At 43.8% G+C, this 27960-nt stretch overlaps 1 protein-coding gene across 3 annotated transcripts in view; it reads left to right on the top strand.

Moving 5' to 3' along the window:
- LOC137377073 (protein RIC-3-like) overlaps window positions 1–27960 on the top strand; it is a 103128-nt gene that overhangs the window by 15678 nt on the left and 59490 nt on the right. The window contains exon 1 of one of the 3 annotated variants that reach the window (XM_068046322.1): window positions 11420–11476. The exons of 1 other annotated variant lie outside the window; for it this stretch is intronic. The gene's annotated coding sequence lies outside the window, so the exon portion shown is untranslated. Of the gene's footprint in view, window positions 1–11419; window positions 11477–25139; window positions 25302–27960 lie in introns of those variants that run through there. One more of the 3 variants, XM_068046321.1, reaches the window with a different exon arrangement.

Genomic DNA, 27960 nt, shown 5'->3' with positions numbered 1-27960 from the left:
GGTGTGTGGCTTGGAGGGGAACTTGCAGGTGGTGGTGTTCCCATACGTCTGCTGCCCTTGTCCTTCTAGGTGTTAGAGGTTGTGGGTTTGGAAGGAGCCTTGGTGAGTTGCTGCAGTGCATCTTGTAGATGGTACACACTGCTGCCACTGTGGTGAAGGTGGTGAATGCTGAAGGTGGTGAATTGGGTGCCAATCAAGCAGGCTGCTTTGTCCTGGATGGTGTTGAGCTTCTTGTGTGTTGTTGGAGCTGCACCCATCCAGGCAAGTGGAGAGTATTCCATCACACTCCTGACTTGTAGATGGTGGACAGGCATTGGGAGACAGGAGGTGAGTTACTCGCTGCAGAATTCCCAGCCTCTGACTTGCTCTTGCAGCCACAGTATTTATGTGGCCGGTCCAGTTCTGTTTCTGCTCAATGGTAACCCCCAGGATGTTGATAATGGGGGTTTCAGTGATGACAATGCCATTGAACATCAAGGGGAGATGGTTAGATTCTGTCTTGTTTGAGATGTTCATTGCCTGGCACTCGTGAGGCGCAAATGTTACTTGCCACTTATCAGCCCTAGCCTTGTTGTTGTCCAGGTCATGCTGCGAGACATGGGCTGCTTCAATATCGGAGTCACAAATGGTGCTGAACATTGTGCAATCATCAGCGAATGTCCCCACTTCCGACCTTATGTTGGAGGGAAGGTCATTCATGAAGCAGCTGAAGATGATTGGGCCCAGGACACTACCCTGAGGAACTCCTGCCCTGATGAGTAAGTGTTGTGTGCCCTATGTCTGTATGATACCTAGTTCTGTCACCAGGGATCTGGGACTCTCCCATCTCCAAAGGCCGTGCACTTCACAACTCTGCTGATCTCCATATCCTCTTCCTCTGCAGTGGTTAAGGTGGCTATGACTGGAGGACCACCCTCAGTTCTCTGCCTCTCCTTGATGTTCTGCACTCTTTTCTGCAAGGAGAAAGCAGAGAGTTGTGAATGAGAGAAATTGAATTTTAGAGAGGATGGAATGACAACATTTGTGAATGGTGACTGTGAGGGATGGATGAGATGGCAATAAGATGAAGGTGAATGTCAATGTTGGCTGTTCAAATGAGGATGTGAGGAGGTGCCTCGAGAGGCGAGAGAGGGAAAGGTGGAGCTGCAAGTTTGTCTGAGGAGTGTTGTGCAGGAGAATGCTGGGGACGTCAGAGTGTGGGGGTTGGCACCTGAATGTAGGATGCCACTCACCTTTCCTGCCCTGATGAGATCATTGAACATAATTTGGCACTGTATTCATATGTGAGGTACCACACTCCTGCTGCTGACTTCCTGATTCACTTCCAGTCACGCATGCTTCATTTCAGAGGCTGGCCTCTTCCTCCCATCCGCTGGGAATGGGGTTTTTCCATGGGCCCTTACAGCCCACGGAATGACTTTCAGGGATGCTTCAGAGAATCGATGAATAACTTCCCCATGTTGAGTCCCGATTTTTCTGCTTGCTGTTTTTTTCCTCACAGACCAGGAGAGACTAAACTTTGCTGAGAAATCATGTCTCTCATAATAAATTTGCAAGAGTTGGCATGTTAATGTTTGGACCATTTGCCTTGCCAGCAGCAGCCCTTGCTAAGTCCCAGGGTGGGGATGGGTGGCGGTAAAGGAGGAAGGAGAGTGCGTGGGGCGGGGGCGGGGGCGGGAATGGGGACAGGCAATCCCAGCTAGTTGAGGGCCCTCAGTAGTGCAGTGGAGCCAGGAGGAGCACTCCTGCTCCTCTTGATTCCACATGAAAGTGAGGCTGCGTCCATGGTAGAAAAACCTAAGCACAGTGGGCGCAGAGCCTTTTGCACTCAGAACAGCACAACTTCAGGAATAGTGCCAAAACAGGCATTACACCCCTGTTTAACACAAGCTTATTGCCTGTTTTAGATGACTGTCAGGGACACCTGAAAAATTGTCTGACCCAATATGGGGTCAAATGTATTTCAGGCATGTTTAAGATGCAGGACATAGCCCCACAAAATTGATCCATTTTGACCCCATTTTCCACCCAGAAAATGAATGCAGCATGGTCCAATTTCTACCCCACTGTTGTCAAGGACGGGAGTGCCATGTATGGCACAACGTATTATTCTGCTAAGATGGAGTTGTATCCCTTTAAGGCCACAAAATCCAATCATTAATTAATGTAGAAGTAATGAAAAGTGAAACCCATTGAACAGGGCAAGATTAAAATGTCTTTGAATTCACTGATCCATTGTGTTGTCACACCATGTGTCAACTAACAGAGACTCTGATGGAATTTTGACCTTAAAAGGGAATCCTCTGGAGAGAATAGGGAGATTACAGCAACATCACGGAGAAGGCAGTCCAGCCAGGGGCTGTGGAAAGATCCAGCCTAAAGAAGAAAAAGCCCTGTTGCTAATTCTACACATCAACTTTCAGCAGAGAACTGAAAGTGACCACCACCTCCAGTCTGAAATCTACAACACCTCAAATTCAAGACTACAACCCCAGGCCTGCACCTTTAAAAGAGACTGTCCTACTAAGAAGATTTAACAGGTTTACTGTAAACCACGAACACTAACCACACCCTAAACTCTTACCTTTTACCTTCTATCTATCTTCTCTTGAGAGTGCATATGAGAATAAATGTGCGCATGAGTGGTGTTGCAAACATTTTGGGGAATTAATATTGTTCAATAAATAATTCATCTTCTGTTTTAAATCTGCGAGAAAACCTGTAATTTGTCTGTTTATTTGACCCTATAAACACTTGGGCTAGCTCATCATTTTAAACACAACACGATTGTGGTCAGTTGGGAGGTGTTCAGTGGGAACCACCCACACCTCTTACCACCTGTCTGAAACAGAGTCCGAGTACCCAAATCATGGAAGGTTAACAATAGCAAGCAATTAGGAAGGCAAATGATATGTTAAACTTTATTGCAAGACGGTTGGAGTATAAGAGCCCTGTTATTAAATGGTGGAGCAGGCTCGAGGAGCTGTAATTCATGCTTGTTACGTTCTTCTGCTCTTAAACAAACAAGCATTGCAGAGGAAGCAAAGAATAATTGTTGTGAAAATTATTCATATGAGCCACTGACCCAAACAACCTGCAATGAGGCTTTTAATTGTTATTTGGGAGCTGGGTTTCATATTCATCAAAAGGTCTTTTTAAAAGACAAATTGAGCCATGATTGACATTATTATAGCCAAGATACACTGATAGAGGAATGGAAAAAGAGGACAAGCATGCTGAATCTTTCAGTTTTAGAGAGTTTTTAAAAAAAACCTTAACGTCAGTTTGCACAATGCATTCACTCATAGCTGTTGTTTGACAAAATGTCAAAATCTACAATATTATAGAGCACCATGAGAGCAAAGTTAAGAAGAGAATGAACTGGTGTAGAGGCCTGAGGAAAAAATAGAAGTCTGATATCTATAATGCATTATTTTTTTAAGATTGTGCAGAAATGCTATTACTATAAGCCTCAAAGGGTTAAGCAAGTTTCAAATCTAGGTAATTTGTTTAGAGATAAATCTGTTGAAACAATTAACCCAAGTGCATAGAGGTTTCTGGTTCAGTTTAAATTTATGAAATTGACTGGAAATTGTAAATGGAACCATTCAAACAGCTATATTGCCCTTTGAAATGCATTGAATTTTTTTTGTTGACTTTCAATTTTAAAAACACTGTCAAGTCCTCATTCAGCTTACAGCTAACCAATAACTTCCAATTACCTGTTTGCACATAATGGAATAAATTTCACTGTGGAATTATTGCCTATTTTAACAGCCACAAGAGGGGTAATACCCCAGTGATGGGAAGAGTTGGCAGCAATGTAGCCAATTGTACAGAATGATTAACCTATTCAGAGCTGATGAGCAAAAAGGCAGAAAACTTATCAGATGCAATTTATGTTATTTAAAATGCTGCTCTCTTGGGTGCTTATGCAGATTAATGCCATGAATACTGAGTGACATTTTATAATACCTTCACATCTGGTAATGAAAGAGTAGACATAGTAGATTAACATTTGCAATAGTTATTTATACAAATGGTAACCCAGCAACCGAAGACAGAATAGCAGGGGTTGAGATAAGTAGTTCTCAGATCCCCATGAGGACCACAAATTGGGAAATAAGATGCAAGTCAGAAAGTTTTAATTTCCTACATGAGAGAGACACAATTTCTCTTTAGAGTTTGGTTAAACATTTATATTTAGCACTTTAAAAAAACGAACCATAAGATGGATGAGGATCAAAGAAGAGAAAAGGGTTCTCTTTCAAAGTTGTCTATCAAAATGTAATTTGAGGCTGCACGTTTAAGAGATCTTATTGATAATTTGTTGCTAAGTACCAGTTATCATTGTAGTGTAAGGAAACAATGACAGTCTGTGTCACAGATCCCTGTACTGTCACCATCAGCACCATGCTGAGATTAGTCAACAGGTGTGTAAGTGAACTTCTGTTTATTTTCATTATTTCTTACCTTTACACCCTGGATAGTAAACCAAAGCTAGGGTACCCCACTTGGGATTTCATTTTCACTATTTCTCAGTTGAAGAGCACTTTACATTCATCCTAAAACCTTACCTTCTCCTACACCCCTTCAATGTTTTTCTTTTGTTCAAATTTTTGAATATTGCCACTCTCCATGGATGTGAGAGCATATGTCAGTCTGCAATACCCAAGGAACTTTTAATCTTCCATGAAATTGCGTAACTTTTAGTAGTTAGTCTTACTGCTGTTTGGAATTGTTTATTAAATCCCTTCATGGCTGACTGGTTTAACCAGTGAATTGCTGAGTGCGGGAAGTCCAGGTTCAATTTCCCTCTCTGTGCTGAGTTACGTGGGATGATTGGATTTCCACTACTCACATACTAAGGATGGGAAAGATCAGCTGTGTTGTCCTGCATGGCCAAATAGCCTACCGACCGTCAAGACTTGGGCATGAAAATAGTTATTTGGATGAAGGAAACGAATGTCTGTGAAATTATCTCAGCATAGAGCCAATGTCTTCAGGAGCAGAGAGGAAAAACTGGCGTGAAAAGCTCTTTGCTGAATTCACATGAAAAGTTGCATTTGAGATTACTTGAGGGTTGCTTGAAATGCCAAATGGGCAGAGGGTTCAGAAATGATGATTTTCATCATACATACAGTATGGACAGTCACTAGATGTTAGGCCGAGTGAGAAACATCCACAAGACATGTGACCCTGAATAAAGAGTTCAAACATTGGGTATTGAAAGAACACAAATTACACTCTGGATGATTTTCATCAAGTATACGGTACATTTGGTGTAATTTTCGCCTGCCTACTGCCCCATTCATGTTGTAAATTGGGAAAGTCAGCAGAAGGAAGTGGGCAGCCAGCACTTGCATTTTTAGGGCATGGTATAATCAAATTTCTAGCCCAGAGAGTATGAAACCTGAGGCATTCAAAAGTGAAACCAAAGTGCAAGCAAGTCAAAGTCTGGCGCCACAATGTAACACCAAACTGTGATAACCAAAACATGATATGGGAAGCATACTATGGCAGACAGGAAGTGCAGGTTATCGTTCTATTTTTATTATTATTAGCAGATTCACTGCGACATTGGTCATGTTGAGTCAGAGGTTATGCTGTTGCAAGGAGGGGTAGAATCAGTTGCAAAGGTCTGAAGCTTCTAATGGGGTCAAAGAGGATGGCTTTGTTCTTCCAAATGCTTAAGTGGATGTTAGACATTCAGTTTGGCAACACTGAGGCAGTAGCAGGGGTGAGAGAGGTAAAGCTGGGCATCATCAGTATACATGTGGAAGCTGACCACATGTGCATGGCTACTGTTGCCACCGGATGGCATTTTGATGAAGAAAAGGAGTGGGCCAAAGATGGATGCTTGGGAGACTCCAGAAATAATGGTGAGGGGATGGGAAGAGAAGCCATTCTTGGAGAAGGTCTGGCTCCGATCAGAGATGAAAGAGTGGAACCAAGTGATGACAATCTTACTGAGCTGCACAAAGGTGGAAAGGTGTTAGAGGAGGATGGTGTGGTCGACTATGTCAAAAGGCACAGAGAGGATTGAGGATACCCACCATTGTATTGTGTGGCAATACCACCGTGCTGAATCGCATAGATTTCGAACAGATTTAGCAACTCAAAACTGGGCATCCATGAGGCGCTGTGGGCCATCAGCAGCAGCAGAATTGTATTCAATCACAATCTGTAACCTCATGCTCAGCACATCCCCAATCTATCATTACCATCAAGCTGGGGGACCAACCCTGGCTCAAGAGTGCAGGAGGGCATGCCAGGAGCAGCACCAGGCATACCTCAAAATGAGGTGTCAGCCTGGTGAAGCTGCAACACAGGACTACTTGCGTGCCAACCAGTGGAAGCAGCATGCGATAGACAGGGTTAAGCGATCCCACAACCAACGAATCAGATCTAAGCTCTGCAGTCCTGCCACAGCCAGTCATGAATGGTGGTGGAAAGTTAAACAACCAACAGGAGGAGCAGGCTCCTCAAATCCTTCCCATCCTCAATGATGGGGGAGCTGAGCACATCAGTGCACAAGACAAGGCTGAAGCATTTGCATCCATCTTCAGCCAGAAGTGCCGAGTGAATGATCCATCTCGGCCTCCTCCTGAGGTCCCCAGCATCACACATGCCAGTCTTCAGCTAATCTGATTCACTCCACGTGATATCACGAAATGGCTGAAGACACTGGATACTGCAAAGGCTATGGGCCCTGACAACATTTCAGCAATAGTACTGAAGACTTGTGCTCCAGAACTAGCCGTGCCCCTAGCCAAGCTGTTCCAGTACAGCTACAACATTGGCATCTACCCAGTAATGTGGAAAATTGCCCAAGTATGTCCTGTACACAAAAAGCAGAACAAATCCAACCTGGCCAATTACCGCCCTATCAGTCTACTCTTGATCATTAGCAAAGTGATGGAAGGGGTTGTCAACAGTGCTATCAAGTGGCACTTACTCAGCAATAACCTGCTCACTGATGCTGAGTTTGGGTTCCACCAGATCCACTCAGCTCCTGACCTCATTATAGCCTTGGTTCAAACATGCACAAAAGAACTGAACTCCAGAGGTGAAGTGACAGTGACTGCCCTTGACATCAAGGCAGCATTTTACCAAGCATGGCATCAAGGAGCCCTACCAAAAGTGGAGTCAATGGGAATCGGGGAAAACACTCCACTGGTTGGAGTCATACCTAGCACAAAGGAAGATGGTTGTGGTTGTTGGAGGTCAATCATCTCAGTCCCAGGGCATCACTGCAGGAGTTCCTCAGGGTAGTATCCTAGGCCCAACCATCTTCAGCTGCTTCATCAATGGCCTACCCACCATCATAACGGCAGAAATGGGGATGCTCGCTGATGATTATGCAATGTTCAGCACCATTCATGACTCCTCAGATACTGAAGCAGTCTGTGTCCAGATGCAGCAAAATCTGGACAACATCCAGGCTTGGGATGATAACTGGCAAGTAATATTCGCGCCACACAAGTGCCAGGCAATGACTATCTCAAACAAGAGAGAATCTAACCATCTCCCCTTGATGTTCAATGGCATTACAATCGCTGAATCCCCCACTATCAACATCCTGGAGGTTATCATTGTGCAGAAACTGAACTGGACCAGTCACAAAAATACTGTGGCTATAAGAGCAGGTCAGAGGCTGGGAATTCTGTGGCGAGTAAATCCTCCTGACTTCCCACTGTCTGTCCACCATCTACAAGGCACAAGTCAGGAATGTGATGGAATATTCACCACTTGCTTGGATGGGTGCAGCTCCAACAATACTCAAGAAGCTCAACACTGTCCAGGACAAAGCAGACCGCTTGATGGGTACCTCATCCACCACGTTCAACATTCAGTCCCTTCACCACCGATGTACAGTGGCAGCAGTGTGAACCATCTACAAGATGCACTGCAGCAACTCACCAAGGCTCCTTCGACAGCACCTTCCGAACCCGCGACATTTACAACATAGAAGGACAAGGGCAGCAGGTGCATGGGTACACCACCAAGTTCCCGTCCAAGCCACACACCATCCTGACTTGGAACTATGTTGCTGTTCCTTCACTGTCATTGGGTCAAAATCCTACAACTCCCTTCCTAACTGCACTTTGGGAGTATTTACACCCCAAGGACTGCAGCGGTTCAAGAAGGCAGCTCACCACTACCTTCTCAAAGGCAATTAGGGATGGGCAATAAATACTGACCTAGCCAGTGATGCCCACATCCCATGAATGATTAAAAAAAGGTCTAGGAGGATAAAGAGGGATAATGCACCCCAGTCATGGGAGGTGTAATTTGTGACTTTGTTTTGGACTGTTTCAGTGTTTTGGCAGGGATAGAAACTTGATTGGAGAGATTCAAGTATGAAGTAGTTCATTCTAGTGTCTCACAAGTGTAAAAGATGTACCCCTGTTCTCTGTCCTAAATCTCTCACATTTAAAATTATGCCTATATTGCCTTGTTCTAGACTCCTCAAGCACTGGAAATACTGGGGGCTAAATTGGATAGCCCCTGCAAACAAGTCTGAGGATCGCATGTGCGATTAACCTACGCCTGTTCAGAAGAACATAGGAACAGGAGTAGGCCATTTAGGCCCTCGAGGCTGTTCTACTGTTCAATGGGATCATGGCTGATCTGCAATCTAACTCCATGTACCAGCCTTTGCCTCATATCTCTTAATACTTTGGATAACAAAAATCTATCAGTCTCAGATCTAAAGGTAACAACTGACCTAGCATCAATTGCTGTTTACAGAAGAGATTTCCAAACTTCTACCAGCCTTTGCATGTCAAAATGTTTCCTAATTTCACTCTTGAAATGTCTGGCTTTAGGTTTTAGACTATGGCCTCAATTCCTAGATTCCCCTACCAGTGGAAATAGTTTCTATCTATCTACCTTCTCTGCTCCCCATATTGTATTGAACACTTCTATCAAATCACCTTAACCTTCTAAATACCAGGGAATACAACCCTAGTTTGTGTAATCTTTCCTTGTAATTTAATCTTTAGAGTCTAGGTGTCATTCTGGTTAATCTATGCTGTACTCCGTCCAAGGCCAATATATCCTTCCTAGGGTATGGTGCCCAGAACTGCTCACAGTACTCCAGGTATGGTCTAACCAGGGTTTGTTTAGCGGTAGCATAAGTTCTATCCTCTTGAATTCTAGTCCTCCACATATAGGCCAGCATTCTATCAGCCTTTTTGATAATCTTCTGTTTCTGCTACATAAGAACATAAGAAATAAGAGCAGGAGTAGACCATATGGCCTGTCGAACCTGCTCTGCCATTCAATATGATCATGGCTGATTTTGGGCTTTTGACAGGGTCCCACATGGCAGACTGGTCATAAAAATAAACTCCCATGGGATCCAGGGAAATGCAGCAAGGTGGATACAAAGTTGGCTCAGTGGCAGAAAACAAAGGGTAATTGTTGACTGATGTTTTTGCGACTGGAGGGCTGTTTCCGGTGGCCTTCCACAGGGCTTAGTACTGGGTCCTCTGCTTTTTGTGGTTTACATTAACGATTTGGACATAAATGTAGGGGGCATGATCAAGAAGTTTGCAGATGACACAAAGATTGGCCATGTGGTAGATAGCGAGGAGGATAGCTGTAGGCTGCAGGACGATATCGATAGTCTAGTCAGATGGGCAAACATGTGGCAAATGGAATTCAACCCGAAAAGTGTGAGGTGATGCATTGGGGAGGTCAAACAAGGCAAAGGAATACACGATTAATGGCAAAATACTGAGAAGTGTAGAGGAAGTGTGGTCGAGCGTGGCTACCCTACCCGAACCCGACGACGTGTCGGGTTTGGGTAGGGTCGCTCTGCTGGGTCGAGCATTTGGGCTCGGGGCGGGCCGGGTCGAACACAGTGACAGCCAGGACGTCAAGGCGGGAAACGCTCTGCACTAGTCTGCAGTGAGCGATTCCATCCAAGGTAGAGCACAACCTCTTCAATAAAGTTGATTATATTCCGGTGGTTGGGTCGGGTCATGCTGGAACTGTATAACTCATTGGTCAGGCCACAGCTTGAGTATTGTGTGCAGTTCTGTTCGCCTTATTACAGAAAGGATATAATTGCACTAGAGAGGGGACAGAGAGAATTTACGAGGATGTTGCCGGGACTGGAAAAATGCAGCTTTGAGGAAAGATTGGATAGGCTGGGGTTGTCCTCCTTTGAACAGAGAAGGCTGAGGGGACATCTGATTGAAATATACAAAATTTTGAGGGGCCTGGATAGAGTGGAGGTGAAGGGCCTATTTACCTTAGCACAGAGGTCAGTGACTAGGGTGCATAGATTTAAAGTAATTGGTAGAAAGATTAGAGGGGAGATGAGTAAAAACCTTTTCACCCAGAGGTGGTGGGGGTCTGGAACTCACTGCCTGAAAGGCTAATTGAGGCAGAGACCCTCAATCCTTTCAAAAGGAGTCTGGATATGCACCTCAACTGCCGTAATCTGCAGGACTTCGGACCAAATGCTGGAAGATGGGATTAGACTGGGTGAATTATTTTTCGGCTGGCATAGACACGATCGGCCAAGTGGCCTCTTTCTGTGCCATAAACTTTCTATGATTTTAGCTCCACTTTCCCACCTGCTCCCCATATTCCTTTATTCCCCAAGAGACCAAAGATCTAGCTATCTCAGCCTTAAATATATTCAATGATGGAGCATCCACAACCCTATGGGGCAGACAATTCCAAAGATTCACAGCCCTTTGAGTGAAGACATTTTTCCTTATCTCAGTCCTAAATGATCAGCCCCTTATCCAGAAACTGTGCCTCCTTGTTCTAGATTCCCCAGCAAGGGGTAACGACATCTCAGTATCTACCCTGTTACGACCAGGTGAGGAAGGGGTTTCAGGCTCCCCTCTTGCCCCTTTCCTGGTTTGGCCGTAACAGGGTTTATCTTTTAAAACACAGTGATTTAAGCTTACCACCCACCTCCCCCCACCCCCGACCAGTGTGTTCTTTGCTCACTGCATTCTAGTTTTAACTGCAAATGAACCAGTCAGGTTTTCTCAGGTTTAAACAGGAAAGATGCAAGTTTATTAGCCTTATCACTCTAACTCAGTTAAAAATTATTAAAATATGCAACACAACCATGCTAGCATGCACACTAGAGAAACATACACACAAATAGATACAGAGAGGAAGAAAGAATTAGGGGGTTGAAGTAGGGTTGGCAATAAATAGAATTCGGTTACTGGATGGTCATGTCCTTGATACAGTGTTCTCAATTGAAGTTACAGTCTCGGAGTTCCTGCTGGGCCCTGCTGCACAATTTCTGACTTGCTTCTCCAGTACCAGAAGACTCAAGAGGTGCTCTGTCTTGAGGCTTAAGCTGCTACCGTGGGTCCCTAAGACTTTGCTTGAGGGAGAGAGGGAGACAGCGAAGACCTTCCTCCTTGGTTCTCAACTTGCAGTCTGTTACCTTTCTGTGAGGCACAATTCAAACAGTCCCCAGTCTGGCCAGCAGGTAAGTCATGTGACCATCTCTGTTTGAAATAGCAACTTCCCAGAGGGTTGCTGGACTTCAGAGTCTTCCAGACACATAGTGTGTGTGTGTGAGGGGGGGAGGTTTGTCTCTTACAAAGTCAGTGGCTCTCAATGTCTTTTGATCATCACAATTGGCAAAATCCTTCTCACTAATTGAATCAGGGAGCATTCCCATTGTCTCTCTATTCAACTGTCTCTCAGAATGCAAATGTGCAACCATGGTTTCAGCTGTTCAGGTCTGTGGTTTTTTTAAACAAGTTATGTGCAATGTCCAGTAAAGAAGGTTCAAGTAGTGTTCCATATGATGAAATTAATATGTTTCCATTTGACAGATGTGATTTCCATCACAACTGTGTCAAGCTCCTTCATAATCTTGAATGTTTCAATGAGATCACCTCTCATTCTTCTAAACTCCAGAGATATAAACCCAATTTACTCAGCCTCTCATCCCAAGGACCAATCTAGTGAACCTTTGCTGTACTGCCTCCAATGCAAGTATATCCGTCTTTAAATATGGAGACCAAAATTGCATACAGTATTCCAGGTGTGGTCTCACCAAAGCCCTGTACAATTGTGGCAAGACTTCTTTATTCTTCTATTTCAATCCCTTTGCAATAAAGGCCAACATGCTATTTGCTTTCCTAATTGCTTGCTGTACCTGCATGCTGACGTTTTGTGTTTCTCGTATGAGTACACCCGAGTCTCTCTGAACATCAACATTTACAAGTTTCATGCTTTTAAAAAATATTCTTCATTTCTATTCTTACAACCAAAGTGAATAACCTCACACTTCCCCACATTATACTCCATCTGCCACCTTGTTGACCACTCACTTAACCTGTTTATATCTCTTTTCCGCCTCTTTGTGTCCTCCTCACAGCTTGCATTCCCACCTCGCTTTGTATCACCAGTAAACGTAGATACATTACTCTCTGTCTTTTTGTCTAAGTCAATAATATAGATTGTAAATACCAGAGGCCCCAGCACTGATCCTTGCAGCATTCCGCTAGTCACAGCCTGCCAACTTGAAAATGCCCCAATTATCCCTACTCTCTGCTTCCTGCCCGTTAACCAATCCTCTATCCATGCTAATATATCACCTCAACTTATGTTTTGTATCAGCCTTTTGTGTGGCACCTTCTCGAATGCCTTTTGGAAATCCAAGTATTCTACATCTCCTGGTTTCCCTTTTTTAACGCTACTAGTTACATCCTCAAAAAACTCTAATAAATTTGTCAAACATAATTTCCCTTTAGTAAAACCCTGTTGACTTGTTCTAATCATACTGTGCTTTTCTAAGTGCATTGTTAGGACATCCTTAATAATAGATTCCAGCATTTTCCTGATGGCTGATGTCAGACTAACTGGCCGGTAGTTCTCTGTTTTCTCTCTCCCTACTTTCTTGACTGTTCCAGAATCTAGGGAATTTTGGAAAATCATAGCCAGTGTAACCACTATCTCTGCAGCTATCTCTTTTAGAAGCCTAAGGTGTAGGCCATCAGGTCCTGGATTTGTCAGATTTTAGTCCCTTGATTTTCTCCAGTACTTTTTCTCTGCTGATATTAATTACCGTTATTTCCTCACTCTTATTAGCCCCTAGGTTACCCTGTATTTCTGGTATGTAACTTGTATCATCTACTGTGAAGACTGACACAAAATATCTGTTCAATGTCTCTGCCATTTCCTCATTCCCCATGATAATTTCTGCTTCGAAGAGACCAATGTTTACTTTAGCTACTGTCTTCCTTTTTATGTTTGTAAAAGCTCTTAAAATCTGTTTTGATATTCCTGGCTAGTTTACTCTCATTCTATTTTTTCCCTTTTTGTCAACTTTTTGGTGGCCCTTTGCTGGTTTCTAAAACACTGCCAATCCTCAGACTTACTGCTATTCTTTGCAACATTGTGAGCCTCGTCTTTTAATCTAATACTATCCTTAACCAATCCTTAATTAGCATGGATAGATCTTTCGTGCTGAGTTTTTGTTTTTCATTGGAATGTATTTTTGTTCAACATTTTGAATGGTTTCTTTAAATGTTTCCCACTGTTTATTTACCGCCATACCTTTTAGTCTATTTATCCAATTAACCTTAGCCAGCTCTTCCCTCATACTTATGTAATTGGTTTTGTTTAAGTTTAAAATTCTTGATTGTGATTGGAGTATGTTGTTTTCACACTTAATGTGGAATTCAATTGTATTATGATCACGGTTTGCCAGTGGATCTTTTACTATGACATTACTAATTAATCCTGCCTCATTGATCTAATGATCAACTAGATCTAAAACAACTTTATCCCTAGTTGGTTCCACAACATATTGTTCCAGGAAATGGTCATGAAAGCATTTTACAGACTCATCTTCCAGATCACCTTTGCCAATTTGATTGGTCCGGTTTATATGAAGATTAAAGACCCCACAACTATTACATTGCCTTTGTTACAAGTGCCGATATTTTTTGTTTAATGCTCTGTCCAATGGTATAACTACTGTTATGGGGCCTATAAACTACTCCCACCAATTTGCTATTCCTAATCACCACCCAGGATTCTACTTCCTGATTTTCGAAGCCAAGATTCTTTCTCACTAAAGTCCTTATGTCATCCTTTATTATCAGTGCTAAGCCTCCTCCTTTTCCATTCTGCCTATGTATTTGAAATATTGTGAAACCTGAAATATTTATTTCCCAACCTTGGTCACGTTGTAACCATGTCTCTGTAATGGCGATTAGATCTAAACCATTTATTTCTATCTGTGCCACTGGTTCATCTATCTTATTTCGGATGCTCCACGCATTCAGATAAAGTGATTTCAAATTTATTTTTTCACAGCTATTCCTTGCATGGACCTTACTCTCTGATACACTATTACTGTTAAACTCTCTGTCTCTTTCTGTCCCACTCAGCTTGTCTTTACCCACATTGATATCATAGAAAATTTAAGGCACAGAAAGAGGCCATTTGGCCCAACGTGTCTATGCCGGCCGAAAACAATCCACCTATTCTAATCCTATCTTCCAGCATTTGTTCTGTAGCCCTGCAGATTATGGCACTTGAGGTGCATAACCAGACTCCTTTTGAATGAGTTGAGGGTCTCTGTCTCAACTACTCTTTCAGGCAGTGAGTTCCAGACCCCCACCACCCTCTGGGTGAAAAGGTTTTTCCTCATTTCCCCTCTAATTTTTCTACCAATTACTTTAAATCTATGCTCCCCCGTCACTGACCTCTCTGCTAAGATGAATAGACCCTTCACCTCCACTCTTTCCAGGCCCCTCAAAATTTTGTACATCTCAATCAAATCTCCCCTCAGCCTTCCCTGTTCCAAGGAGAACAACCCCAGCCTACCCAGTCTTTCCTCATAGCTGCATTTTTCCAGTCCTGGCAACATCCTCGTAAATCTCCTCTGTACCTTCTCTAGTGCAATGGCATCCTTTCTGTAATGAGGTGAGCAGAACTGCACACAGTACTCAAGTTGTGGCCTAACCAATGAGTTATACAGTTCCAGCATGACCTCCCTGCTTTTATATTCTATACCTCAGCTAATAAAGGAAAGGATTCCATATGACTTCTTAACCACCTTATTGACCTGTCCAGTTAACTTCAGGGATCTGTGGACATTTACTCCAAGGTTCCTCACTTCCTCTACATTTCTCAGTATTTTCCCATTTATTGTGTATTCCTTTGTCTTGTTTGACCTCCCCAAATGCATCACCTCACACTTCTCCAGGTTGAATTCCATTTGCCACTTCTCTACCCGTCTGACCAGACCATCAATATCTTCCTGCAGCCGACAGCTACCCTCCTCGCTATCTACCACACAGTCAATCTTTGTGCCGTCTGCAAACTTCTTAATCATGCCCCCTACATTTACATCCAAATTATTAATATATACCACAAAAAGCAGAGGATCCAGTACTGAGCCCTGCAGAATGCGACAGAAACAGCCCTCCAGTCGCTAAAACACCCATCAACAATTTGTTTCCTGCCACTGAGGCAATTTTGTATCCACCTTGCTGCATTTCCCTGGATCCCATGGGAGTTTATTTTTTTAACCAGTCTGCCATGGGGGACCTTGTCAAAAGCCTTGCTAAAATCCATGTAGATCACATCAACTGCACTACCCTCATTTATCTTCCTTGTTACTTCTTCAAAAAATTCGATCAAGTTGGTCACACAAGATCTTCCCTTAACAAATCCATGCTGACTATCCTTGATTAACCTGTGCCTTTCTAAATGACAGAATAGATTCCAATAATTTGCCCACTACTGAGGGTAGACTGACTGGCCTGTAATTATTCGGTCTATCCTTCGTTCCCCTTTTAAACAGAGGTACAACTTTAGCAGTTTTCCAATCCTCCGGCGCCACACCTGTATCCAGTGAGGACTGGAAAATGATGGCCTGAAATTTTATCTTTGTATTTCTAAATCTCCCTTCACCTGAACGCTCCTTCCTCTCTGTTAGTTTAAAGCCATTATTCCCTACTCCGTCCATATTTGCTGGTGCACTCTTATGTTTGTACGCTCCATCCCTTCTTATCACACTCTGGTTACCATGACCCTTATTGCTACCCTACACTATTGCCTTGTCCTTTCTCTTTAACTTTCCAAATCTCTCCTCACATGAAGCCCCATCCCCCTATATAGTTTAAAGCCTTCTCTACAGCCCGAATTATACGACTCACCAAGACACTGGTCCCCGCGCAATTCTGGTAAAGAACGTCCCAACGGTACAACTCCCTCTTTCCCCAGGACTGTGCCCCATATAGCAAAACCCACTTCTCCCACACCAATCTTTGAGCCACACATTTAACTCTTTAACCTTATTTACCCTATGCTAGTGACATGAACTCCCAAATCTCTTGGACCTTCACCATTTCTAGCTTTTCAGTATTTAGGAAGTACTGTGTTCTATCCTTTTTATGTCCAAAGTGGATGACCTCACATTTGCCTACATTATTCAATGTAATCCAGGCAGCATGCCAATCTTGTGCTGCCTGCTCATTTGAATGATTGCTGCATTGAGACAGTGCTAACTTTGCTGTTAATTGGCTGCAAGCTTCAGCAAGGGGCCCAAAGTCATAACTTCCTAGCACCACTTAAAGCTGGACTACGCCTCTTAAAAGGGAGCTGCATTGTGGCGGAAGCAGCTATCAGCAGTCGTGCAGGAAATGAATCTGACCTGGGAAATAGTGAAATATGGCACAATATGGGGGAGAGTGGGCTCTAAGGTTTTCACATGCTGCACTGGAGGCCTTGGTGGAGGAGGTGGAAAATAGAAGAGATGTCCTATATCCACAGGAGGCCAAGAGGCCCTACAGACGCAGGCTGAAAAGGCAGTGGGAGCAGATATCCATGGAAGTCAGCACCAGGAGTCAAACCTCGAGACTCTGGATGCAGTGATGCAGTGTCGCAAGAAGCTCAATGACCTCATGAGTAGTCAAGTTCAGTAAACGCATCATAGCTTACCAACTGCACCACCAGCCTCAGACACTGTTCAATTGACCACACTCCCATCACTCACCTACCATCAATCTCTATCAATCAGTTCTGCAAACCTCACACCCACATCACACAGATTGCACAAACTATCAGCTATTCCACCATGATAGCCATATCATCCAAGCAGATTGCAGGATCCTCACTGACTCACTTCCCTCTTTGTTACAGGACAAGGTGGCGCACAACTGGAGACAGCAGGAGCTAACAAGAGGAGGCCAAGTGCGGCTACATGTTCTAACCCCACATGTAGGAGAGACAATGCTGGCCATTATTGGGACACCCATTGCTGAGGCGGTGGCCAGTGGCAGAGTTGAAACTATTGAGGATGAAGGTATCTTCGTACCTAACCCTCCATCTCACATTCCACTTCACCCTCATCCCACCCTCTCTTTTGATTTACAAGATGCAAATGGTATAAACATGTACTTTTCGTCCCTCACCAAAACCCAGGGAACACCAAGAAGAGAGTGATCATGAAGACATAGGACTCTCATTTGATTTCACGCTGTCAGCCACCAGCTCAGATACTGACACTGCACATATCTTAGAGGATAGATTAGAGGTGGGATCTGCACATGATGAGACACTGGGCATGAGTGGACTGCAGCCAAGGCATTGGGCAAGGATAGCATAGATGCTAGCTCGCAGGATGGTGAGGTCACACATGTATTCTACAGCAGAGAACTCAGATGAGGACTTCAATCGGTCAGCTTACAGAAGAACACTAATGTGTATGAACAATGAAATGCTTGGCGCATTGGAAAACCTGCCAGAAAGACTGTGGTCAATGTCAAGGAGCATGGAGGAATCTGGCACCAACTGGGAACTGGACTTTTCACAGCTCGAAGCCTATCTTTTCCACCATGGAAGTGATGGCCAACTCCATTCACAAACTTTGGACCCAAACCATGATGCAGCATCTGATGGTCGATATCACTGTTTCCATTGCAGCACAAGCAGCAGCCACCCAATGCCTGAGTGTTGCAGTAGAAACTCAGACTGCTGTCATGCAAGCTCAGATTACTGCCATCATAGCTGTAGATTATGGTCTGGAAAGGGGCTTGCAGGTTGTCACAACAGTTGAGCTATCTGCCCTCCAGCAGATTACTAGGATTGCTGAGGTGCTGCCCTAGAGGAGTGGCAGTGACTCCCTAGAGCACAAACCTGCTGTTCTCTCTCAGGAAGACAGCAATCCTCCTCTCACCCTTGGCATTTTGCCTGTGCCCTTGCCATTGTCTGTCAGCCAGCTAGCCCAGACTGCTGCCACCCATGTCGAGATGGTGCAGTCCACAGACAGGCCTTCTAGACCCAGAGCTGCTCGAGATCATCCTCCAAGGCCATCTGCACTCTTCTCCACTGAAATCAGCAGCCTTCTACCAGCCACTACGGCAGCACTGTGTAGGAATACTAGGACAAGCAAAGGCACATGGAAGACAGGTATTAAGGGAATATACCAGTGTGATTAATTGACATTTGTGTGCAATATGGCATGATTTCATTTATAAGTTTAGTTTGGAATATTTATTTTACAGTGGCTTTTATTTCTGCATTGTGGCCAAGCAGACACTGTGATGGTCAGTGACAGAAGGCAGGAAAGGTGTGGGACTGTTGGCGAATGGGGAATTGGGATTATGGTTACTAGTATCGCACTATCACAGAGAGCCTGGGCAGAAAGGGGCTGTCTAGGTGAGGTTGTGCAGCATGCAGCAGACCACCACAAATCTTGATACATACTTTGCTGAGTACTGTAAGGCTCCTCCAGAGCAGTCCAGGCAGCAGAAGCATTGTTTCAGCACGCCAATGGTCTGCTCTATCACATTTCATGTGACAGCATGGCTTTCATTGTAGGCGTGGTGCGTACCCGTGCATGGGTTGTGCTTATCGCTTATTAGCCATGTCATTGATGGATACCCCTTGGCGCCCAGTAACTCCCTTTGGTTTTCCATGGTGGCTCAAATACAGTTGGCACAGCATACTGCCACAGAATGAAGGCATCATGACTGCTGCCAAAATACCAGGCATTGACCTGCATGATTCACTGCGTATGGTCACACACCAGCTGGAGTTCGACAGAGTGGAATCCCTTTTGTTTCCAGTATAGGGCAGAGTTGGCATGCGATGTCCACAAAGCAATGCGCATACAGTCAATGGCACCCTGCACCATGGAGAACCCTGCACTCCTAGCAAAGCTGCGTAGTCGCTGCACCTGCTTGTGTCTGGCAAGAGAGAATGAAATGTAGTTAGCTCTTATTTAATAGAGAGTCTCAGTGACCTCCCTTATGCAACAGTGGATGGCAAACTACGAGATGTTGCAATTATCTCCAGCTCCATCCAGCTTGAAAGAGCCAGGTGCATAAAGGTTTATCACCAGGTAACTTTCATAGCCACTGACAATGTGCTATTTGCCCTGCACTGAGGTTGCAGTTGTGGCAGATGTCAGTGAGAATGTCCTCACTGAAGTGCAGACGTCTCATCCACTGTTGCTGCTGAGATTCAGGGAGGAGAATTGGTCTTGTTAGGATATGGCCACCTGCTGAGAGCCCTTCTCCCCCTCCTTGTCCCTCTTCCAGCAGCTTGTCCTGCTCTGCATGACCTCTATTCATTCTCCAATTCATACTGTATTCCAAGGGGAAAAGCCAGCTAGTGCATCCATTTCTGGGAGCAGCTGATTTGTGCAAAAGACTTGAAATCAGCAAAAAGTCCGTCAATATCGCCACACCCCTCCCTGAAAACTTTTGCAAATTGAAACAACTATAGAAAGCACCAAACACTTGTAGAATCATGGCACCAGCCGGAAGGAACCAACCAGCAACTAATGTGTAAATAGTTGATGATCCCTTTAAATAGCTGGTGAGGAGTCTTTCCTGCTGCTGAATGCATGTTCTGCTGTATGAGGTTAGGAGAGGGCATTAGTTGGAGCGTTGAGCTCCAAAATGGCACCACTGGCATCAAATCAGCATTGCATGCTGATTGACATTATGATCTCCTTGGTCTGCATACTTCCAGCAGACATTTACTGCGCTTGCACTCCTCACCAATATGGCAGAATGCGCAGTTTCCCACACACGTGTGCACGCACACCATGGATGCCATTTGGGAGTTCTAAGGGCACTCGTAATGCCCAAAAAAACAGGCGCAGAATTTCTCGGCCAGTTTGTTTCTATTTACTCTGTCTCATCCCTGCATAATCTTAAATATCTCTTATCAAATCACCTTATAATCTTCTCTGTTCTAGTGAAAACCGCCTCACTCTTAACTTTTTCTATATATTTATATTTCCTCATGCCAGGTAGCATCCTAGTGAATCTGTGCCATTGCCTGTTTATTACCTCAACATCCTTCCTAAAGCATGGAGCCCAAAAATGCACTCAATACTCTAGCTGTAGTGTTAATAAGGTTTTGGAATTATTTTTTGTGCAGTTTGATTATTTGTACTGACTAGGTTTTTCCTTACTAACAATCCTTTATAACAAATTAATATGTGGGTAGATCCAAATTAATTTTATATCAACCAATAAACAGGAAGAACTTTGCTTGAAGTAGATTACATTTTATATCTCAGTCAAATGGAAAATACATTGGATAAATTTAGATCTTTGCCTGATTAAATGTTGCATAAAAATGAAATGCTACACCGGAAGAATTATGAAATCATATGTTGTACATAGATATTCATATTATATAGATAGATATTAGTCAGTCTTGCACCTAGGATGTCCATCAACAACAGCTTGTATTTATATAGAGCCTTTAACATAATAAAACATCCAAAGGAGCATTGAAAACAAATATGACATCAAGCCACATAAGGAGATATTAGGTCAGATCACCAAAAGCTTGGTCAGAGAGGTAGGTTTTAAGGAATGTCTTAAAGGAGGAAAGCGAGGTGGAGCGGCAGAGAGGTATAAGGAAGGCATTCCAGAGCTTAGGTTCTATGCAACTGAAGGCATGGCCACCAATGGTGGAGCAATTAAAAGCAGGAATGCTGAAAAGGCCAGAATTAGACGATGAATGCAAATATCTTGGAGGGTTGTGGGACTGGAGGAGATTACAGAGATTGAGAGGGGTGAGGTGATGCAGGGATTTGAAAACTAGGATCAGAATTTTTATATCAAGACAATGCTTGACCGGGAGCCAATGTAGGTCAGCGAGCACAGGGGTAATAGGTGAGCGAGACGGTGCGAGCTAAAACACGGGCAGCAGAGGTTTGAATGACCTCTTGTTTATGGAGAGTAGAATGTGGGAAACCAGCCAGGAGTGCATTGGAATAGTCAAGCCTAGAGGTAACGAAGGCATGAATGAGGGTTTCAGCAGCAGATGAGCAGAGACGGGGCGAAGTCGGGCAATGTTACGGTGCTGGAACTAGGCAGACTTAGTGATGGTACGAATGTATGGTTGGAAGCTCATCTCAGGGTCAAATATGACTCCAAGGTTGTGAACAGACTGGTTTATTCTCAGACTGTTGCCAGGGAGAAAGATGGACTCAGTAGCTCAGGAATGGAGTTTGGAGCGGGGACCGAAAACAATGGCTTCAATCTTCCCACTGTTTAATTGGAAAAATTTCTGCTCATCCAGTACTGGATGTCGGATAAGCAGTCTGATAGTTTAGCAACAGTGGAGAGGAGTCGAGAGAGGTGGTGGTGAGGTAGAGTTGGGTATCATCAGCGTACATTGGAAACTAATGCTGTGCTTTTGGATGATGTCGCCAAGGGGAAGGCTAAGGATAGGGGGACACCAGAAGCAACAGTGCAGGAGCAGGAAGAGAAGCTATTGCAAGAGATTCTCTGGCTATGTTTAGATAAATAAGAATGGAATAAGGTGAGAGCAGTCCCATCCAGCTGAACGACAATGGAGGATGGTATGGTCAAATATGTCAAAGGCTACAGAAAGGTCGAAAAGGATGAAGAGGGATTGTTTACCTTTGTCACGGTCACATAGGCATGGAAGAAGGTTTCAGCAGATGAGCTGAGGCAGGGATGGAATCGGGTGACGTTATGGAGGTGGAAATAGGCGGCCTTAATGATGGATCATCACACTTCAGAGCATCACAGATGAAGCCTTTGTTACATTTGCACCTGATAAAACAGTTATAAGCAAATACCATCTCAAAAGAGATAGATTGAACAAGAAAGTAAACTATTAGCCAGACCTCACAGTGTGCCTATTACAGCAATTAGACTTCTTTGGCCTCCTTATCTCGAGAGACAATGGATAAGCGCCTGGAGGTGGTCAGTGGTTTGTGAAGCAGCGCCTGGAGTGGCTATAAAGGCCAATTCTAGAGTGACAGGCTCTTCCACAGGTGCTGCAGAGAAATTTGTTTGTCGGGGCTGTTACACAGTTGGCTCTCCCCTTGCGCCTCTGTCTTTTTTCCTGCCAACTGCTAAGTCTCTTCGACTCGCCACACTTTAGCCCCGTCTTTATGGCTGCCCGCCAGCTCTGGCGAACGCTGGCAAGTGACTCCCACGACTTGTGATCAATGTCACAGGATTTCATGTCGCGTTTGCAGACGTCTTTAAAGCGGAGACATGGACAGCCGGTGTGTCTGATACCAGTGACGATCTCGCTGTACAATGTGTCTTTGGGGATCCTGCCATCTTCCATGCAGCTCACATGGCCAAGCCATCTCAAGCGCCGCTGACTCAGTAGTGTGTATAAGCTGGGGATGTTGGCTGCCTCGAGGACTTCTGTGTTGGAGATACGGTCCTGCCACCTGAGGCCAAGTATTCTCCGGAGGCAGCGAAGATGGAATAAATTGAGACGTCGCTCTTGGCTGACATACGTTGTCCAGGCCTCGCTGCCATAGAGCAAGGTACTGAGGACACAGGCCTGATACACTCGGACTTTTGTGTTCCGTGTCAGTGCGCCATTTTCCCACAGTCTCTTGGCCAGTCTGGACATAGCAGTGGAAGCCTTTCCCACGCGCTTGTTGATTTCTACATCTAGAGACAGGTTACTGGTGATAGTTGAGCCTAGGTAGGTGAACTCTTGAACCACTTCCAGAGCGTGGTCGCCAATATTGATGGATGGAGCATTTCTGACGTCCTGCCCCATGATGTTCGTTTTCTTGAGGCTGATGGTTAGGCCAAATTCATTGCAGGCAGCCGCAAACCTGTCGATGAGACTCTGCAGGCACTCTTCAGTGTGAGATGTTAAAGCAGCATCGTCAGCAAAGAGGAGTTCCCTGATGAGGACTTTCCGTACTTTGGACCGCTCTTAGACGGGCAAGGTTGAACAACCTGCCCCCTGATCTTGTGTGGAGGAAAATTCCTTCTTCAGAGGACTTGAACGCATGTGAAAGCAGCAGGGAGAAGAAAATCCCAAAAAGTGTGGGTCTTAAAGCTTCAGGGTAGGTTAACAACGATCCTACGTAGCAGCTGAATAATTAATTGTGCATTACACAATAAATCACTCCTGTCCTTATGCAGCATTGCAGCTCTTGACTTATTGTGAGCAATGCCAAGGGTGAATTATTAGTTTTCCTGGAACTATTTTGTCAATCACCTTGATAATTTTGCAAACTTTAATTGGGTTATCCCAAAGTGTCATTTTTTCAAAGCCAGCATTGTAATATCATCAAAGTATTCTCAATCCCACTTCACTGTTCTCAGTTAACAGCTAAGAGAACATTCAAACTTAAATAAGAGATAATTAAATGACTCTGGTATTGATGAGATGTCCAGATCACAGATCTCGACATTTACTTAAAGCACAAGTCATTTATTCTCTTGTGCATCATTGACAAAACAGTTTATTGCAGTAATGGAAGATGTTAAAATAAAATTGATTGAAGCTTTTTAAAAAAAAACGAGTTCAGTTCTTCAACTAGACCTCTCTTTAAAAAAAAAGCTCAAAGGTGGCATTGTGACAAAACAGGTACTTTACCAAATCAATCACAAAGGATTCAAAAAGACAATCAAAAAATCTTGAATGCGACACTGAAGAATTGCTGAAATTGCAATCTTTATTACTATGATTAACAATAATTAACCCATTCTGTTTTATATTTGCAAACTACAGTATTTAACACTACCCTAATCAAGCAGGCATAGTGAGACTCTCAAGGGCAATTAGGCATGGGCAATAAATACTGGTTTTGCCAGTGATGCCCACATCCCATGAACAAATAAAAAAACCTGCTTATTATCCTATCCCATATCATAACCAATAACCAAATTTTAAAACACCCACTATGTTCTATTCATTCCATTTCATTTATGATGTTGTGTATCATAATAAAATCCATGTCATCAACGAGTTTGGCATAGCTAAATGTTGTCATACCTAGCCCATGTAAATTTTCCATTATTTCATTAATAGATGGGCATTTGAATAGTTTAGATTGTTGGATTAATACTTTATTCCATCAAACCTACTCTGAAAGATTTCTGTGACCTTTTGTTTCCACTTTATTTCACCCCTTTTCATTTTCTCATTTGATATCTTTTTCAAATTATCTTTCTAAATTTGTTTCAAATGACTTTTATAATCCTGCTTGACATCATAAACCTGTCCAACAAATGGTGTGCAATAATAAGCAGCCTCTGCTGACTTTTTCTAAACAGAAGGGAATTTGGCCTTTAATTAAAGACTGACACAAAAAACCTTTTCAGTATTGGCAGTCTTAAAATAATCAGGCCCAGGAAAGATAGAATCAAGAAATCAAAAGACTTAGAATTTGCAATGTTTCTTTCAACTCAGCTGTATAAACAGTGTCACTGCCAATAATACATTACTCTGTAATTCTTCTCAGGGGAATCAATACTCAATTCAAAACTGCTGCTAAATATATTTTATATAAACCTTGTGCCAATGCACTCAACCTGTGTGTAGCACTTACTTCCTGTAGCATCACATCTTCTCCAGCACACTTTGTTGATTGGCTGAAAGTAAAACAGCTGCAAATCAGAACTGAAAACTTAATGACAAATGAACCAGCAGCGAGGAAAATGACTAGAAAGGTATCAATGAAAAATTAGTCGGAATTTATCAACACAAACAATACTGACCGACTAATCGAGTAACCTAACAATAAAAGAAAGTGGAAGATGAATCAAAAGCAGCTAGCGGCACTGCGCAAACGTACTTCCATGTTAATGAGGTGGGAGTCACTGCTGGCCACTTCCCATGTGAGTCAGACAGTGGCAGGTGACTGGAGTGGTGCGCACGGGATCGAAGAGCTTGAAAGGGCAAGATTGTGTCAATGGGTTGATGCAATGCACAAATACTAAAATTGGCCCACGAACATACAGGGAACACCCTTCTGTTCATTCCTGAAACAAAATGCATTAGCAAGCAAGATGAGCCCTGTTCAAGTGAGTTGCTAAAGGGCGAGAAAGTTTCTGCTGACCACAGAAAGGCGGAGAGAATTACATAGGCTTTGATAAATATGGGGGCAGCAATTGCAGTGCCACTTTCTCTGCAGCATGAGGAAGAGAGGGGTCCCTTACGATGAGGGAGGAGAAGGGGGGCTCCCCTTAGAAAGTCCTGCCCCAGATTGAAAGGCTGACTGGCTGTCGGGTGGGGAGGCCTCTGGCATCAAACTGCAGCCGGGGAGTGGAGACGATCGAGGAGGCTGGGGTGCTGAGTGGGTTGTGGGGAGAGGGGAGGAAGGCTGGAGCATAGGGTGATCAGGAGGCTGGTGGGAGGAGGAAGATTGGGAGGCTGAAGCAGGGAGAGATTAAGACATGGAGTCAGACAACATCAGAGGCCAGTGTCGGGGCAATTGGGGGCTAGAGGGTGCTTGGAAGGATTGAGGGGAGATCAGAGGCCCCATCGAGATGACTGGAAGGGCTGGGGTGGTGTCCAATCGTGGGGAGTCGATGAAGCAGAAATACTGGATCCAGCAGGTAAGTGGAAAGGCACTTATCTCCTGGATCCAGCAGTACTCAGCTCCCTTTAGCCGCTGGGTTTCCTGAGGTCCAGAAAACTCGGCCTGCAGGGTTAAATATAAAATGGTGGCATGCAGCCTCATTATAATATTTAAATACAGCCGGTCAGTTGTCTGTTCTGTCTCACCTCCATTACAACCAAAAATGGGCGGATTGGAATCGGGATTCAGGTTTTGAACAATTTAACATCCCACCCAATCCAAACCCACCCGTTTTTGGGTGTTAAAATATCCCCTGATATTTTTGCCTAGAATTTTGACTATTCATTGTAAACAGATCCTGCAGTGTCAACATGTGCCATGCACACATTTTCCCAAGATACATTAGTATCATTTTGCCAGACAAAGTGGAAAATAATTCCAGCCTCCCTCTAATATCTTTTCTTTCCAAAATTATTTTAAGAATAGATAGTGCAATAGTTTTAATCATGTAAAGTTGATACTGAATGTTTCTTTAAGTAGAAAGTATCTCTGTGTGTATGTGTACACACAAGCACACACGTGTGTGTTTGATGTAATAGAATCATTAGAATGGTTACAGCACAGAAGGAAGCCATTCGGCCCATTGTGTCTATGTCGGCTCTCTGCAAGAGGAAGTCATCTAGTCCCATTCCCCCACCCTTTCTCCATAATCCTGCAAGTTCTTTCTCTTCAGGTTCTTATGTAATTCTCTTTTGAAAGCCTCAATGGAATCTGCCTCCACCACACTCTCAGGCAGTGCAATGCAGGTCCTAACCACTCGCTGTGTAAAAAAGGTTTCCTCATATCGCCATTGGTTCTTTTGCCATTCACCTTAAATCAGTGTCTTCTGGTTCTCAACCATTCCACCAATGGGAACAATTGCTCTCTACCTACTCAGTCTAGACCCCTCATGATTTTGAACACCTCCAGCAAATCTCCTCTCAACCTTCTCTTTTCTAAGGAGTACAACCCCAACTCTCCAATCTATCCACGTAACAGAAGTTCCTCATCCCTGGAACCATTCTCATAAATCTTTTCTGCACCCTTCTAAAGCCTTCACATCCTTCCTAAAGAATGATGCCCAGAAATGGACACAATACTCCAGTTAAGGCTAAATTAGTGTTTTATAAAGGTTCATCATAACTTCCTTGCTTTTGTACACTGCCTCTATTTACTAAGCCCAGGATCTCATATGCCTTTCTAATCACTTTCTCTACCTGACCTGACACCTTCAGTGATTTGTGCACATATATCCCTAGGTCCCTCTGTTCCTGCACCCCATTTAGAATTGTATCCTTTAATTTATATTGCCTCTCCTTGTTCTTCCTATCAAATGTATCACTTCACACTTCTCTGCATTCAATTTCATCTGCCACATCTCTGCCCATTCCATCAGCCTGTCTATGCCCTCTTGAAGTCTATCATTATCCTCTTCACAGTTCACAACACTTCCAAGTTTTGTGTCATCTGCAAATTTTGAAATTGTGCCCTGTACCCCCAAGTTTAGGTCATTAATTTATGTCAAGAAAAGCAGTGGTCCTAGTACCGACCCCAGGGTAACCCTACTGTATACCTTCCTCCAGTCTGAGAAGCAACTGTTCACCACTACTCTCTGTTCCCCGTCACTCAGCCAGCTTCATATCCATGCTATCATCGTCCCTTTTATTCCATAGGCTCTAAATTTGCTGAAAAGCCTGATATGTGGCACTTTAGTAAATGCCTTTTAGAAATCTATATAGGCCACATCAACCGTATTATCCTCATCAACCCTCTCTGTTGCCTCATCTAAGAACTCAATCAAGCTGGTTAAATGTGATTTGGATTTGGCAAATTCATGCTGGCTTTCCTTAATTAATTTACACTTGTCCAAGTGACTGTTAATTTTGTCTGGGTTATTGTTTCCAAAAGCTTTTCCATCACTGAGGTTAAACTGACTAACCTGCAGTTGCTGGGTTTATCCTTACACCTCTTTGGATAAGGTTATAACATTTGTAATTTTCCAGTCCTCTGGCACCACCCCTGTATCTAAGGAGGATTGGAAGATTGTGGCTAGTGCCTCCACAATTTCCACTCTTGTTTCCCTCAGCAGCTTGGAATGCATCCCATTCAGTCCTGGTGACTAA

The sequence above is a fragment of the Heterodontus francisci genome, chromosome 14, assembly GCF_036365525.1.
Source record: "Heterodontus francisci isolate sHetFra1 chromosome 14, sHetFra1.hap1, whole genome shotgun sequence".
Taxonomy (NCBI): domain Eukaryota; kingdom Metazoa; phylum Chordata; class Chondrichthyes; order Heterodontiformes; family Heterodontidae; genus Heterodontus; species Heterodontus francisci.
Note: the sequence above shows the minus strand (reverse complement) of the source record. Positions and strands in the feature narration are given on the sequence as shown.